This window comes from Dipodomys merriami, unplaced genomic scaffold (genome assembly GCF_024711535.1).
Source record: "Dipodomys merriami isolate MVZ:Mamm:240054 unplaced genomic scaffold, mDipMer1.0.p SCAF_84, whole genome shotgun sequence".
NCBI lineage: Eukaryota > Metazoa > Chordata > Mammalia > Rodentia > Heteromyidae > Dipodomys > Dipodomys merriami.
Window position 1 is genome coordinate 2,267,699 of NW_027206446.1, and position 16,544 is coordinate 2,284,242.

Consider the following 16,544-nt stretch of genomic DNA (forward strand, 5'->3'; position numbering starts at 1 on the left):
GACTCCCCCCCCATTTTTCTGGTTCTCTTTTCCTTCAACTTTTTTTTTATTAGCATCAATTAGTTGTACAAGGGGATTTCATTTTGACGTGCCCACATGTATATACAATGTCCCTTGATCAGAATCTTTGCCTCCTCTCCTCTCCTTCCAAATCTCAATGAGCTTTAGTATCCCATTTTCCTAAATGTAGATCAAGTATTCTGCTTCTATTCACCCACCTTTGCCTCCCCCTGCCCACTGCTAACTGTATCCCAAAGAACAGCTGTATAGTATACCTGCCATTCCATTTATACATGTATGTTAATTATTCAAAAGCTAATAGAATAATAGATATAATATCAATATAAATAATATATATATAAGTATAGTAGATAATAGAATAATAGAACTAGAAAACTGTAATCAGACTCAGTCTTTCTATATGTAAACTCTCTCTTTCTCTCTCTGGTTTTGGGCTTGAACTCATGGCCTAGGAACTGTCTCTGAGCTCTTTTATTTTTGTTTTCTTTCTCAAGGCTAGCACTCAACCTACAGCTTTACTTCTGGCATTTTCAGTGGTTCATTGGAAATAAGAATCTCGTGGTCTTTCCTGTCTGGGTTGGCTTTGAACCATGGTCCTCAGATCTCAGCCTCCTGAATAGCTAGGATTACATGCATGAGTCAACTGGCTTATTTGATGACTCTTAATCCTTTCTTTTTTTCCTCCTACTTCTTAGCAATTTATAGTGGTTTTAATTCTGTTATCTGAAAATACAATTCATTTTTCTTTAATTTCTTTTGTCAGTCGTGGGGATTGAACTCTGGGCCTTGGCACTGTCCCTGAGCTCTTCAGCTCAAGGCTGGTGCTCTACCACTTGAGCCACAGCACCACTTCTGGTTTTCTGATGGTTCATTGGAGATCAGAGTCTCACAGATTTTCCTGTCCAGGCTGGCTTTGAACTGCGATCCTCAGATCTCAGCCTCCTGAGTAGCTGGGATGGCAGGTGTGAGCCATTGGTGCCTGGCCAGAAAATAAAATTCTTACTTAAAAATATCTTCCCATACTCATAGTTTATCTGACTATCATTAATTTTACATCGTTTTTCCCCCCTGCTGTTGGAATGTCTTCTTCACACAATTAAAAAAATGAAGCAGTTGTATAAAGGGGTCTCCATTCCACAAGTCAGATTATAAAGACTATGCATCACGATTTCCCATTACTTTCCCCCATGTCTCCCAAACCCATCCAGATTCTCCAGTTACATAATTCAACTTCTCATTTAATGTTTATTAAATATCATGACTGTAGCCGGGCGCCGGTGGTTCATGCCTGTCATCCTAGCTACTCAGGAGGCTGAGATCTGAGGATCACAGTTCAAAGTCAGCCCAGGCAGGAAAGTCCATGAGACTCTTATCTCCAATAAACTACCAAAAAACCTGAAGTGGTGCTGTGGATCGAGCGGTAGAGTGTTAGCCTTGAGCTGAAGAGCTCAGGGACAGAGCCCAAACCCTGAGTTCAAGAAAAAAAAAAAATATATCATGACTGTATTTGCCTGCCCTTTGTCTCTTCATTCATCTACCTCTTATTTCCTTCCACGACAAAACATATTTCAGCTTTCCTGCATTCATTTTGTTAAACAGTTACTCAGAAGATTTGTACCATCAGAATCATCCTGAATATGCTATCTTTTAATCCATTTGTTTGTGTCTCTATACACCTAGCTCTGTATTGTATAGGTTTAGAAGACAATTTAGAGAAAAACAAATTTGAGAGAAAACATGTATCTTTTGACCCTGAGTGTGACTTTCTTATATATTTTTCCCTAGGTCCTTCTACTTCCCTATAAATGACGTCATATTATTCTTTCTAATAAACTTCTTCTGACATAAAATTTTCCTACATCATGATGATTTCTTCACTAGCAAGACAGTCACCAAAACCATTAGTGGGGTAAATTATACATGTCATACAAAATAAGGTTTTCCTTTTCTGAAGGTATCTTGACCAGCACAATCAACAGTTACGGACTTTTGTGTTGAACTAAGTTACAAGTCTGTGGAAAAATGTTAGATAGATCATCTTCTCACCCAGTTCTCTAGAAAGGAATCACACTTTCAAAACTTCTGGTAAGAACAGAGCCTCGAGCTTCCAATGTATGCTATATTTGGAACAGATGTAATTTGTGTCTTTTTTTTTTTGTCAGTTGTGGGGCTTGAACTTGGGGCCTGGGCACTGTCCCTGAGCTTTTATACTCAAGGCTGGCGCTCTACCTCATTGACCCACAGCTCCACTTCTGGTTTTCTCATGGTTCACTGGCGATGAGAGTCTCACAGACTTTCCTGCCTGGGTTGGCTTTGAACCATGATCCTCAGATCTCAAATTCCTGGGTAGCTAGGATTACAGGTCACCAGCACCTAGCATGACTTATGACCAAAATGCCAGGTGATCAAAATCATATCAGCCAACAACTCAGTGCCCTTGAACTGGCTAATGTTTGATTTCTCCCTAATCCTGGTTTTCCCATCAACTTGTTTAGTGAGATTTTGAGGTTGTTTTCCTCTTCCTCTCCTGTGTGGGAGGTTAATTTATTGACTTTTTGGTTAGGGGAGGAGGCCTGCGGAGGTCAGGGTTCAAGCAAGGACAGCCTTGTGTAATTGAAGATGTTGGGGTCTGGTGTTCTCAAATCCAGTAGAGTATGATTGGCAGTTTCCGATCATCCCGATTATTTATCCACTCTGTCCTGATCTCTGATCCTTGATCCATAGAAAAAATACCACTGAGTTCCATTCATTTCTACCCTCTCCCTATCTACTAGAATCCTGGAGTAGAACTATGTCTTTTTCTACATTCTGCCTCAGTGAGTCCATTTGACAATACAGGCATATTTCTGTGAGTGGCACTTCTGGTATGTAACCTCCAGGAAAAAAAAATCGAGAACATTGTGCTGAAGAAAAAGAATATAAAGCCCCAAATCTATTTATTCTAAGAGTACTTTATCATGTAGCTGCAGTGTAGATTTTTCTAGATGCCATTGGCTAAGTTAGTGAAACTAATTTAAATTACTTATTATTAAATTATAATAATATCTATTACCATTATTATTTTACCCAGGCTTCGTATTCTTCAGGATCTTACCATCTTCATTTTGAAGTCTTAGAAAATAGAAATCTACTACATATGTGTATATATATTATACAATATATCATATATAGTATATATATAATATATAGTATATATCAATTATATATAGTATGTATATTATATATAATATATTATGTGGTAGTATACATACTGCTATATCATATATATAGCATACATATACACTACATATATTGTATATGTATATATATATATATATATATATATACTATATATATTAAAGTGTCTGTGTGTATACATATAGACATACAGTATTCTAGTAGGGATTGAACTCAGGGCCTGACCATTGTCTCTGAGCTTTTTTTCCTCAAGGCTAGTGTTTTACTACTTGAGCCACAGTTCCACTTCTGGCTTTTGGGTGATTAACTGGGGATAAGACTTCTGATCCAGGCCCCGGTGGCTCATAGCTGTCATTCTAGCTACTCAGGAGGCTGAGCTCTGAGGATAATGGTTTGAAGCCAGCCTGGGCAGGGAAGTCCAGGAGACTCTTAGCTCCAATATACTACTCAGAAAAAGCTGGCAATAGTGCAGTGGCTCAAGTGGGTAAAGCTCTAACCTTGAGCAGAAGAAGTTCAAACCCAAGGACTGACAATTAAAAAAAAGAAAAAGCAAAGAAAAGGAAAAAGAAAAAAAGCATCTCAAGGACTGGTGTACACTGCGATCCTCAGATCTCAGCCTTCTGAGTCTCTAGGATGACAGGCGTGAGTCACCAGCGCCAGGCTTATAATGGCTATTTTTGTTTTAATTCAATTTAATTTCCTTTGTTGTCAGTGCTGGGGTTTGCACTCAGCGTCTTTATGCAGACAGGCCTTTGGTCTTCTCATCTTTCCATCCCCAGCTTTCTACGAACTATGTTCCCATTCCTTTCTTTCAACGAGCCTGGGAAACTTGCGTGTGGCTGAGCCTCTGCTTGTTTTATAGTTGAGTTCTCTTTCCTTTGTGCAGTCTGTCCCCCCTGCGCTTAAATAAATGACTCCTTTGCTTGTGAGAAGTCGTGTACAGTATATTGTGTTTCTCCAGGGTAATATCCATCCTTTTGGATACATTCCCCCACCCCCACTTGATGAGAGAACTGTCAACATCTGTTTCTGGCAAGCGAAGAAAGAAAAGAGATATCAGAGCCAGCAACTTGTTTCCTATGGGTATAATTCGGAATTTGTACACCTCCTTGACTGTTAATTTATCAACACACAAGCCATATTATTCGCTCCCATCAAAAAATAAAATAAAAGCATGTCAGTTTTGAGCAGTCCTGGGAGGTGGGGAGATGGGAAATACCAAACAAACCCAAACAACCACTAACTCTCCCCCCCCCCCCCCCGCAAATCAATCACTAACATTATCCTAAGTCTGGGATGAAATTTGCAAGTGTTCATTCATTGTGACGGAGGACTAAGTGCGATGATCGGTTATTATATATTGAGAATGGATAGAAGTGGAAAAAAGGTTGCATGGGTGTGTGTATGTGTGGGGGGTTGATAGTCAAAGAGTAGATGCATTTAGCTTGCTCGACACTCCCTCCAGATGTGATCAGCAAACCCCAGCCAGATGTGAGTGGCATCTTGGAACCCCGCATAGGCCACAGCCAGAAAGCTGGGTGTGCAACACACAAGCTTTGTAAGGGGGGTGTGGAGGGGGCGGGGAGGAAGACAACTGCTATGTCGCCAGAGAAGCCAGGATCTGAAATATTCAAGGCACCCGGCCATCTGCACGGAGCTAGCAGGCTTTGATCGCCAAGAGCAGAACTAAAGGCAAGCCGTGTCAGGGAAGTCTGGAGCGGAGAGTTTCCCTGGAGAGGAGAAAAGTTGGAGGAGTTGGAGGCCTTGGAAGGCTTTGAGATCCCTTATTTCATGGGGTTTAGATGAGCCAATGAAGAGATGTCTTGTGTGCAGACAGCCTTCTTGTTCTTTCTTTCTCTTCCTGCACTGGTCCTGGAGCTGGAACTGTGCCTGGGTTTTGTTTTTTAGTGGGGTTCCCCCACCCCCAAAGCTGGTACTTAATCACTTGAACCACAACTGCTACTTTTGGCGGTCCATCGGAATGGTCTTATGGGCTCTGGGCTGGCTTTGATCCTCAGATCTCAGCCTTCTGAGTAGCTAGGGTTATAGGCATGAGCCATGGGCACCTGGCTGAACATAAAGTTTTAAACGTATCTGTTTGCTGCTGTCTGTCTGTCTGTCTGTCTGTCTGTCTGTCTGTCTATCTATCTATCTATCTATCTATCTATCTATCTATCTATCTATCTATCTATCTGTCTGTCTGTCTATCCATATACTGTATAATAGCAGAATACAGCCAAATGCCACATACATTTATATTTGAAACAGCAAAGTCAGACAATATTAGACTTTGTTTTCTCTTTTCCTTCCTTCCTTCCTTCCTTCCTTCCTTCCTTCCTTCCTTCCTTCCTTCCTTCCTTCCTTCCTGCCTTCCTGCCTTCCTGCCTTCCTGCCTGCCTGCCTGCCTACCTGCCTCCTTCCCTCCTTCCTTTCTTCCTTCTTTCCCTTTCTTCCCTCTCTTCCTTCCTTCCTTCTCTCTTTCTTTCTTTTCTTTTTCTTTCTGTCTGTCCATCTGTCTGTCTGTCTTTCTTTCTTTCGTTCTTTCTCTCTCTTTTTCTCTTTCTTTTTCTTTCTCTTCTTTCTTTCTTTCTTTCTTTCTTTCTTTCTTTCTTTCTTTCTTTCTTTCTTTCTTTCTTTCTTTCTTTCCTTTTTGTTTGTCTGTCTGGTCTGTCTGTGTTTCTTTCTGTCTTTATTTCTTCCTTTCTTATTCAAGCCACAGGTCTCACAGGGAATCCACAAAAGAGTAAAAAGGAAGTAGGAACAGCCAGAGAGAAACTCAGATGCTTTTTGGTCCACGTCAGAATGAAGAACTAGATACAGCAGGAAAGGGCCAGACCAGGAAAATAACCCATCGTTTAGAGGTGTTCCCAGCAGATGAGAAAGTCCAAAAGGATGGCAAGACCTGCTGTCCGGGAGCTCTGGCGGTGGTCAGAGAGGAAGGCCTGGGCAGGCAGGAGGCTGGCGTAGAGCAGGACCAGGGGTGAGTCACACGGGGACGGCTGGCAGGTTGACAGAACACAGCTCAAGGCTATGCTGCAGCAGTCAACCTAGACCCAGCCACGGGCAACCGGTTCAGGAGGAGCAATGAGGAAGGGCTGCATCTTGATTCCTGTAGTCCAGGTGCATCGCTGAGAAATGAGGGAAATGGATATATCTCGGGCAGAAGGAACAACACACAGACAAGAGACGGACAAAGTGAATGTCAGGCTTTAGCCCAAGGGCTTAGATTTCCCAAAGATGGGATGGGATGTAATCAGAGATACTTTGGGGTGGAAAATGGAACTGAGGATGTGTGTGTGTGTGTGTGTGTGTGTGTGTGTGTGTGTGTGTGTGTGTGTGTGTGTGTGTGTGTGTGTGTGTGTGTGAAATAAAAGAATCAAGAGGCCCTAGACATAGAGTTGGAGATGGAGGGGGCAAGGTACCAGGGGGTGATTTCAGCTCTCATCTGTAGCTGGGCTAGAAATGAAGACCCCAGAAGAACTGCTCTGCATGTGTCTTGTGTGTTTACAGATTTCAGGTTTGCTAGAAGGTACTGTGGGATGGCCAGGGATTTGCAGGGGTAAATAGTTACCATGTAGCATCTGCATTTGGCTTTTCCATTTGCCATCTTTCTAATGGATAACTGGAGGGAGGTTATTTAATAAAAAGTATGTCCTACAAACCTTTTAGAAAGATTGCTTCTATCAAGAGATCAAGTCCAGTTCTTTTTCCTGTGAATAGGAGAGACCTAGAGACTTGCTTCTAAGGAATGAGATGCCAGGCTTCCGTGGCTCATGCCTGTCACCCTAGCTACTCAGGTGGCTGAGATCTGAGGATCACGGTTCAAAGCCAGCCCAGGGCAGGAAAGTCCGTGAGACTCTTGTCTTCAACAAACTACTCAGGAAACCGGAAGTGGCGCTGTGGCTCATGTGGTAGAGCACCAGCCTTGAGCAAAAGAAGCTCAGGGACAGGCCCTGAGTCCCTGCCTCTTTTTCTCTTGGACTAGAATGTTCTGCTTTTCTGGGGTGGATGAGGAGAGGCCAGAGCCACAGGGTGAGCGAGCTATGGTGACCAGATGCCCTGCTCTGGTCAAAGAAGAGCTTTTGGAAAGGTTGAACGGCATCTAGAAACCAGCACAACTCTCTCCAGCGTGAAACTCAGCCGGGGGCCGGGATGGGGGGTGGGGGGAGGAGGGGAAGGAAGCTCAGATAGCGGAGCTTAATTGTTTCTGATTATGATATTGCAGGATCCCAGTATGGACCTTAGGGGCAATACAAAATGCTCAGTTTGTTTTAGAACTAATGGTGATCTAGAAAGTTCCATGTCAAGAGAGACTCAGTAAAAGATCAGAGTTAATCTACCTGTCTGTCAATCTGTCCATCCACCTGCCAGTCAGGCCTGCCTATCTATCTATCTATCTATCTATCTATCTATCTATCTATCTATCTATCTATCTATCTATCTATCTATCTATCTATGTCTGTCTGTCTGTCTGCCTGTCTGCCGGTCTATCATCTCTATCACATACATATGATCTGTCTATCTATGTCTATTTATCCATCTGCCTATCTATTCATCCATCTATCTATATTTATCTCTCTGTCTGTCTGTCATCTGTATTATATGCCTATTATACATCTATCATCTATCTATCTATCTATCTATCTATCTATCTATCTATCTATCTATCTATCTATCTATCTATCTATCTATCTACTATCTATTATATTCCTATCCATCTGCTATCTGCCTTCATCTATTATCTATGTAAACACTATCTTTCTAAAAACAAGGGTATTTTCCCACAATAGATATTTTATAACTATTTTTCTCCATAGATAATCACATTTCAAGGGCAATCTAGACGTCATAACGTTTAATCATCCTATTTTATGAGGGTAAGCATCCGAATCGACAAACGACACAGCTGTAAGTAAAAGAGAACCTCGAAGGTCATTGTGTGACCCAGTTCAAGGGCAACGGCGTGGGGGGGCTAATGGTCTGGGATGAGTACGTCCTGCCCGCTTTCCTTTGAAAACACAGAACGGATGGCAGTACAATGATGAAGATTGGGCCCAGTGTCCATCTCAAGGACAGGGCTGGGTGATGGGAGCCTCCCTTCCATACCAGCTGAGCTGGTGTAGGGGGGAGTCAGATCAGAAGGTTCTTCCACTCCAGCTCCATGTTTGTGTGTCTCTCAACTCCTGCCTTCATGTTGTATGAAGGGAGCAAAGGAGCCTACATCCCGTTCCCATGGATGTACAGCCTTACCTTGGGATTACCCAGCATGCAGTGTGCCTAGAAAGTCAGCATAGTGGGCCAGGCACCGGTGGCTCCTGCCTGCCATCCCAGCTACTCAGGAGGCTGAGATCTGAGGATGGTGGTTCAAAGCCAGCCTGGGCAGGAAAGTCTGTGAGACTCTGATCTCCAGTGAACCACCAGAAAACCAGAAGTGGCGCTGTGGCTCATGCGGTAGAGCCAGCCTTGAGTGAAAGAGCTCAGGGACAGTGCCCAGGCCCTGAGTTCAAGCCCCAGGACTGGCACAAAACAACACAGCATACTCTAAAGCATGCAGGTATCTCAGCTCATGGTCTTGAAATATTACACAAACCCTCTAGCCCCACAGAGCTTAACGGGCTCTTAAATTAGCTACAATGGTCTTCCTGTGGTCATAGAATTACTTAGTTATAATTTTATAACCCAGATTCCATCATTTCTGATGTGAAGTCAATTTTTCTTCTCCCACCGCGAAAGTATGGCTGACGAACTTTTATAAGTATGCTAGAATTTTACTTTGCTAAATACTGTTTAAAAATGGGCAAATGGGGAATTATAAATCTATTCAACAGAGTGAGTTATTACTTTTAACAATGTCACTGCTGTTCTTGGAAACCCAGGCATGAATAAACAGCCTTTTTCCCCCTTAATTAAGACAAAAAGAATGTAAAATATTTTTAAAGTTTGAAAATGAGTCCGTTTTATAAACTCTCATAAAGTTGCATACACTCAATGGTTGCTTGTAGAACTGACCTAAAATAAAATATGATTAAGTTTTAGAAAATAATCTGATACTGACTTCAGTGTGTTCAAACTCATGTGGTGGTTGACTCTTTCTTTCTTCTTTCTTTCTTTCTTTCTTTCTTTCTTTCTTTCTTTCTTTCTTTCTTTCTTTCTTTCTCTTTCCTTTTTGCTTTCTTCTGTTCATTCTTTCCCTCCCTCCCCTTCCTCTTTTTTCCCTCCCTCCATCCTCCCTTCCTCTCTCCCTCCCTCCCCTCCCTCCCTTCCTTCCTTCCTTCCTTCCTTCCTTCCTTCCTTCCTTCCTTCGCTCCCTCCCTCCTTCCCTCCCTCATTCCTTACCTCTTTTTTTTTTTTTTTGGTGGCAGTCCTGGGGCTTGAATTTAGGACTGTCCCTGAGCATTTTCTTAAAGCTAGTGCTCTACCACTTGAGCCACTGCTCAAATTCTGGTTTTTAGTGCTAAATTGGAGATAAGAATCTCAAGAATTTTACCGCCCAAGGCTAGCTTCGATCTCAGCTTCCTGAGTTGCTTGGATTACCACTGGCACCCAGCTTGTGGTGACTTTATTAATTCTACATTTCAATGAAATTCTAATCTATATAGGTTAAAAATTCCCTTGTGAACGCTCAGATAATTCTTCAGAATTTCCTACTTAGATATTTTGCCAAGAATCAGCCTGAAATTGACTTTTTCTTGTTGCTTTCCAAAACTGGAGAACAACTCACTATGAAATAATATTCTTATTATGTCTTTCACAAATGCCTTCAAATATATTAGCTGTATATGTTGATAGTTTTCACACAATGGTACAGCTTCCTTGTTTTAAAATAGTGTTTTCACTTAAAAATTAGTCTTTCAGTGACAGTAGACTGCTGATTTTTTTTTTTATCAGTAGTGGGACTTGAACTCAGGGCCTGGGCGCTGTCCCTGAGCTCTTCCACTCAAAGCTGGCGCTCTACCACTTGAGCCACAGCACTACTTCTGGTTTTCCGAGTGGTTTTTTTTTTTGAAGATTAAGAGTCTCATGGACTTTCCTGCCCAGGCTGGCTTTGAACCGTGATCCTCAGATCTCAGCCTCCTGAGTAGCTAGGGTGACAGGCGTGAACCACCAGCACCCAGCCAGACTACTGAATCTTAAATCATAAAGTCTACCTGGTTTGTGGAGAGAAACATTCATGTTAAAGAATGAAGACTCCTGCTTCTGATTAAGACTTCATAGGACTCTGATAAACATCTGCCACACAAAGTTTTCAAAGAATGCCCGATCACTAAAACAACTATAAGCGGATTTCTGTTCATCGAGTTTTTAAAATCCCAAGTTATACCTACAATGTTTTTGAATGAAAACACTATCACGTGGTCTCAGTGGTGGAAGGCATATTTCTCAGTCCAGATCTAATAGCTTTTCTGTTGACAGTAAAACAATTGCATCTTCAAGTTGGACTATGGATAGCTAGTCGAAACATTTATCGGATCCAATGTATCTTGTGATACAATGTGTCAGGAAATATTGCTTAATAAACACAGGAAAAAACTCAAAGCAGACACTCTGAAAACATTACAGGATGGAATAGGAGAAACCCTAGGTCTCCTTGGCTCAGGCCGAAATTTTCTGAATAGAGACCCGGAAGCACAACAAATCAAAGAAAGGTTGGACAAATGGGATTGCATAAGATTGCAGAGCTTCTGCAGGGCAAATGACATAGCTGGCAAGATCAATAGAAAGCCCACCGATTGGGAGAAGATCTTTACTAGCCATACAACGGACAAGGGTCTCATATCTAAAATATACTTGGAACTCAAAAAATTAAACCACCCAACAACAAATCCTCAAAGAAACAACTGCCCAATAAATAAGTGGGCGAAAGACTTAAAGAGAAGCTTCTCTGAAGAAGAAAGAAGGATGGCCAATAGACACATGAAGAAATGTTCAACATCCCTAGCCATAAAAGAAATGCAAATCAAAACAACATTGAGATATCACCTCACTCCAGTTAGAACAGCAAAAATCAAGAACTCTAACAACAACAGATGCTGGAGGGGATGTGGACAGAAAGGAACCTTACTTCATTGTTGGTGGGAATGTAAACTTGTTCAACCACTTTGGAAAGCAGTATGGAGGTTCCTCAAAAGACTTCACATAGATCTCCCCTATGATCCAGCAATCCCACTTTTGGGCATTTACCCAAATGTTTACAAACAAGACCACACTAAATCTACCAGCACAACTATGTTTATTGCAGCATTATTTACCATAGCTAAGATATGGAACCAACCCAGATGCCCCTCAGTTGATGAATGGATCAAGAAAATGTGGTATATATACACAATGGAATTCTATGCCTCCATCAGAAAGAATGACATTTCCCCATTTGTTAGGAAATGGAAAGGTTTGGAAAAAATTATATTAAGTGAAGTAAGCCAGGCCCAAAGAAGCATAGGTCCCATGGTTTCCCTTATTTGCAATATCTAGTATAGGTATGAGTCAAGTGGAAAAGGTCAGATAATGTGAGGTTAGGAAAATGAACCCTTAAATATGTATTTTAATGTTTTCGTTTCTTTCATGCATGTGTTTCTAACGCATTTATAAGATTATTTCTTTGTTGCTTTGTATGTCCCTCCCCCACAGTGTAATCCCCGCTTTCACTATATTTGATGTCAGTATAACATGTGGAGGGGATGGGGACAAACAAGTCGTTCAAGGATTCAGGTGGACCTGTTGCAACAATGAGAAGTACAAAATGTCATGTCAAAACCAGCTTTACAATGTCGGTGTGGGGGGGGAGGGGGGTATAATTGGGTGGGGGGAGGGGGGAGGCGGGGAAGGGAGGTGAAGGGTAAACAAAGGAGGAGGCTGCAATGCTTGGTAAGAAATGTATGCATTATCCTGCCCATGTAATTGTAGCCCCTCTGTACAGTATGTTCTCAAATAAAATAAAATAAAATTAAAAAAAAAATAAACACAGGAAAACCAACAGGAAAGAGATGTCGAATTGTCAGCAAAGGTCACTCTTAACTGACATGCTGAAGGTTTGCAAAGTTTTACTTGTATTTGTTTAGTTTATTCAATGAGTCTGCCTTCCCCCTCCCCCACCCAGGAATATATATATATATATATATATATTATATATATATATACACACACACACACACACATATGTATATATATATATGAAACCGGCACACACATGCTTTTAAACTTTTTTATTTATTTTCAGTTGTTTTATTGTGATGATAAAGGTGACGGGCAGAGAGGTGACAGTGACATCCATCAGGTCATGAGCGCATTTCTCTGTGGACTCTGTCTCTCCTTCCCTCGCTCTCCCCCCCAGTGTTTCCCTCCCATCTCCACCCATGAGTGGTAGAGTTCATTCTCCACCTGGTGTCCAGTGAGGCCCATGGCTGCCTTGGTTCCCCCTCTGTCCACCTGTTTCTGTGCCCCCCTTATTATGGAGAGACTTTAGTAAGTCAGAGGCAAGTTCTGTCCATATAGTCACTGAGGTCATCCATTCACGTGAAAATTAATCAATGACCATTGGTCCAGAAACAGGTAGAACTGTCCTCTTCTGTTGCATCATTTCTTTTTCTTTGCTGGTCCTGGGGCTTGAGCTCAGGACCTGGGCACTGCTCCTGAGTTCCTTTTGTTCAAGGCTAGTGCTCCACCACTTGGAGCCACAGCTCCATTTCTGGCTTTTTCATTGGAAATAAGAGTCTCAGACTTTTCTACCCTGGCTTCAAAACTGCGATCCTCAGATCTCGGCCTCCTGAGTAGCTGGGATGAAGGGCGTGAGCCACCAGCACCATCCTGTTCCCTACTTTTTACTTCTCATTCTGTTCCCAACACCAAGAAAGGAAGTGAAAATTTTCATCAGAGAGAAGCTTAGTTCTGTGTCACAGAACTTTGCCCTGGGTAGATAATGAACGATATCAATTTATAATAATTTATCAATTAAATATATTAATTAATAACATATATAATTTATTTATATATGTTTAATTATAATGAGTATGACTGCTACTTTCCATTTCTTTCTTTGCAGTAACCTATTCTTGTCCAGCTCCTTTTAGCTTGTTAGCAAATAGAACCAGTTTGAAGTATTGAAGTATTCATTTTTTGACGATGATGAATGGGGAGGGATGAAGACTTGAGTTGGGTGGGCTTTTCCTCTCTCATTTCTGAGTCTTGAATGCACACTAAACAAGCTAACTAGCGCATCTATCTCTGTAAAGAACTCAGTGGAGATACATTTTAAGTGCACTCCAAATTCTTCATTAAGAGAAAAACCAATGCATTTTCATGAACCCTTTAAATTTTTCATACTTACTTTGCATATATGCATCCTTATGATGGTTGTCACCACTTACCAAAAAAAAAATCCAGATTTCAAGTTCAGAGCTGGAAGCTAGGCCCTGGTGGCTCATAACTACCATCTTAACTACTCCGTAGGCTGAGATCTGAGGATCAAAGTTTGAAGCCAGCCTGGGCAGGAAAGTCTGTGGGACTCTTATCTCCAATGAACCAACCCCCCCACAAACCCAGAAGTTGAGTTATGGCTCAAGTGGTGGAGAGCATGTAGGCCATGAATTCAAGTTCTAGGATTGGTGTGCATGCACAGGCACACACACACACACACACACACACACACACACACACACACACACACACACACACACACACACACCATAGCTGGAGGTGTGGCTCAAGTAGTAGAGCTCCAGTTCTGGAACCCCGGTTTTAATTCCAGGTGCCATCAAAAAATTGCTCAACATGTACCCATGTTATTTTTTTCCCTTCTGTGTCTATAATGACTTTCTTGTCTTGAAAAATGCTTTCAGGGCTGGGCAGGTGACTCAGTGGTAGAGTGCTTGCCTAGTGTCCATGAAGCCCTGTGTTCGATGCCTCAGTACCACATACACAGAAAAAGCCGGAAGTGGTGCTGCGGCTCAAGTGGTAGAGCACCAGCCTTGAGCAAAAGAAACTCAGGGACAGTGCCCAGGCCCTGAATTCAAGCCCCAGGACTGGCAAAAAGAAAGAAAGAAAAATGCTTTCATGTCTAAAATTGAACTAACCTTTGATTTTTGCTGAGTTCCTCCTAAGAAGAATGAATTTACCTTTGAAAAACTCCCGTGAAATGGTCCTGGGCACAGATCCCCTTTATAAATTATTGTTGTTTGTTTAATCTCCAAAGCCCCGCCCCCCAGAATACCCCCTCATTGACATCATGGCCTCCATAAAGCCTCTTTATCTTGGCTGGAGTTCAACCATCTCTCCAAACATCTGATTTCTAAATGGTTGAGCTAAAGAAAGGCATCGACCAGGGTTATGTTTCTGTGGGCACTTGTTTATCTTGGGTTGAGCCGGTGCGTTACAGAAATATATGAGGTCCTCCATCCCTAGAGAGAAGAGGAATTGTGAGAAAGACAGAATCTGGCTGGCCTTTGGTAGAGGCAGTCAGGAGAACTTGAGTCTTGAGTCAGCGGTAGCAAAAGCATAGGGTAGGATGATTGTTATTTGTTGTTGGTGGTGGCGGTGGTGGTGATCTCTACGGATGACAATTTATGGAACACCAAATTCATTTCAATCCCAGAAGGAGTCACTCCACACTTGCCTATCTCATCCACATTAGGTGGATGACAAATGGCGGGCTGTAACTTCACTGGGCGAGAGTGTCAATGAGAGATCAAGATTATACACGATTCTCGCCCAATTTGTCATGCCTCATTAGAGGCATGGGCTTATTACAGCGAGCTGCATGCATCCCGGGCCGTCCCTTGTGCACCATCCTGATGGATAGGGTACATAAAGGCACAGCACACCCACCGCATTCATCAGGGGCCGAGTTACCTGCATTCTGCATGCCATGCGTCCTCCATCACCGTCGCCCGCCGGTTGCCATGTAAAGTCACGCTCACCCCATACCACTGGATTTCTCACAATGGTGTTCTTGCACACGTACTGATCACACCCAAGCCAAACGTTCCCTAAGGCTTCTCCCCTTTTCCAATCTAAAAGAGACAACTGAATAGTCAGTAGACATAAACTAGAGTTATTTATTTTTGCGGGGAGGAGGGTTAGGTAATTTAGAAGGAAAAAGTGAATGAGGGCATCATGTGGGAAGTCATTTCCTATGAGGAGGTATCATTGCCCAAATGCCACGTGGAGGGTCTTGTGTCATTTGGATGCTGTAGACAATGTGCTCATCAACACAGAGGAGAAAGTATGGGCGCTGGTGGCTCACACCTGTCATCCTAGCTACTCAGGGGGCTGAGATCTGAGGATCATGGTTCAAAGCCAGCCCGGGCAGGAAAGTCTGGGAGACTCTTACCACCAATGAACCACCAAAATCCAGAAGTGGAGCTGTGGCTCAAGCAGTAGCGGACTAACCTTGAGCATAAAGAGCAGCACCCAGGGCCTGAGTTGAAGTCCTAGGACCAGCACTAACTAAAACATAGAGCAGAGGGTTTGGGAGCTGATGGCTCCCGCCTGTCATCCCAGCTACTCAGGAGGCTGAGACCTGAGGATTGTGGTTTGAAGCCAGACCAGCAGAAAAATCCATGAAACTCTTGTGTCTTAACCTAGCAAGAAGCCAGAAGTGGTGGTGTGGTTCAAGCAGTAGAGCACTAAACTTGAGTGAAATAACTAAGTGAGCGTAGCCAACTCCTGAGTTGGAAGTTGGAGTCCTACTAGCTACACACACACACACACACACGCACACACACACACACACACACACACACACACACACACACACACACACAGATAGAGAAGAGGAAAAGAAATACAAATGCTACTGCAAGTAAGATCTTTCTGACCATCTTCTTACTAGAAAGAAGATGAGGTTCTGACATAAATATTATTATATTCTACAGAGACATGTTTAGCAACACATTTTTTTTACCTTTGATTGGTTCTGTTTCATCATTTACTCAGTACTGAATCAACTTATCTGAGTCATGTATTTATTTATCATAGCAAAATTTTTGAAATCCTTTTCTCTGATAGTCACATGTTCTGGAAAGTTTTCCATAGACATTCACGGGGCTGAAATAGTTTTTTTCTTCTCAAGATTTTTTTTAATCTATGGATTCAGTTCATTCTTTCACATAAAATTGTTCGTTAGGGGAAATATACTTAAAAATAGCCTATTAGCGAGCTTGTCTGTTTTCAAAGAGACTGGCATATGTTAGTATAAAGTTTTCATCTTGGGCTAAATTTAAAATTGTCTCCAGAGCATCAGCTATACTCATACTCAGATCTGACCTTTAATCTCAAAGATTTTAGGTCTGGAATGAAGCCTAACCATCAGTATTTTATAAGAAATCCTTCAGTCACTTTTAAGGTGCAAACCA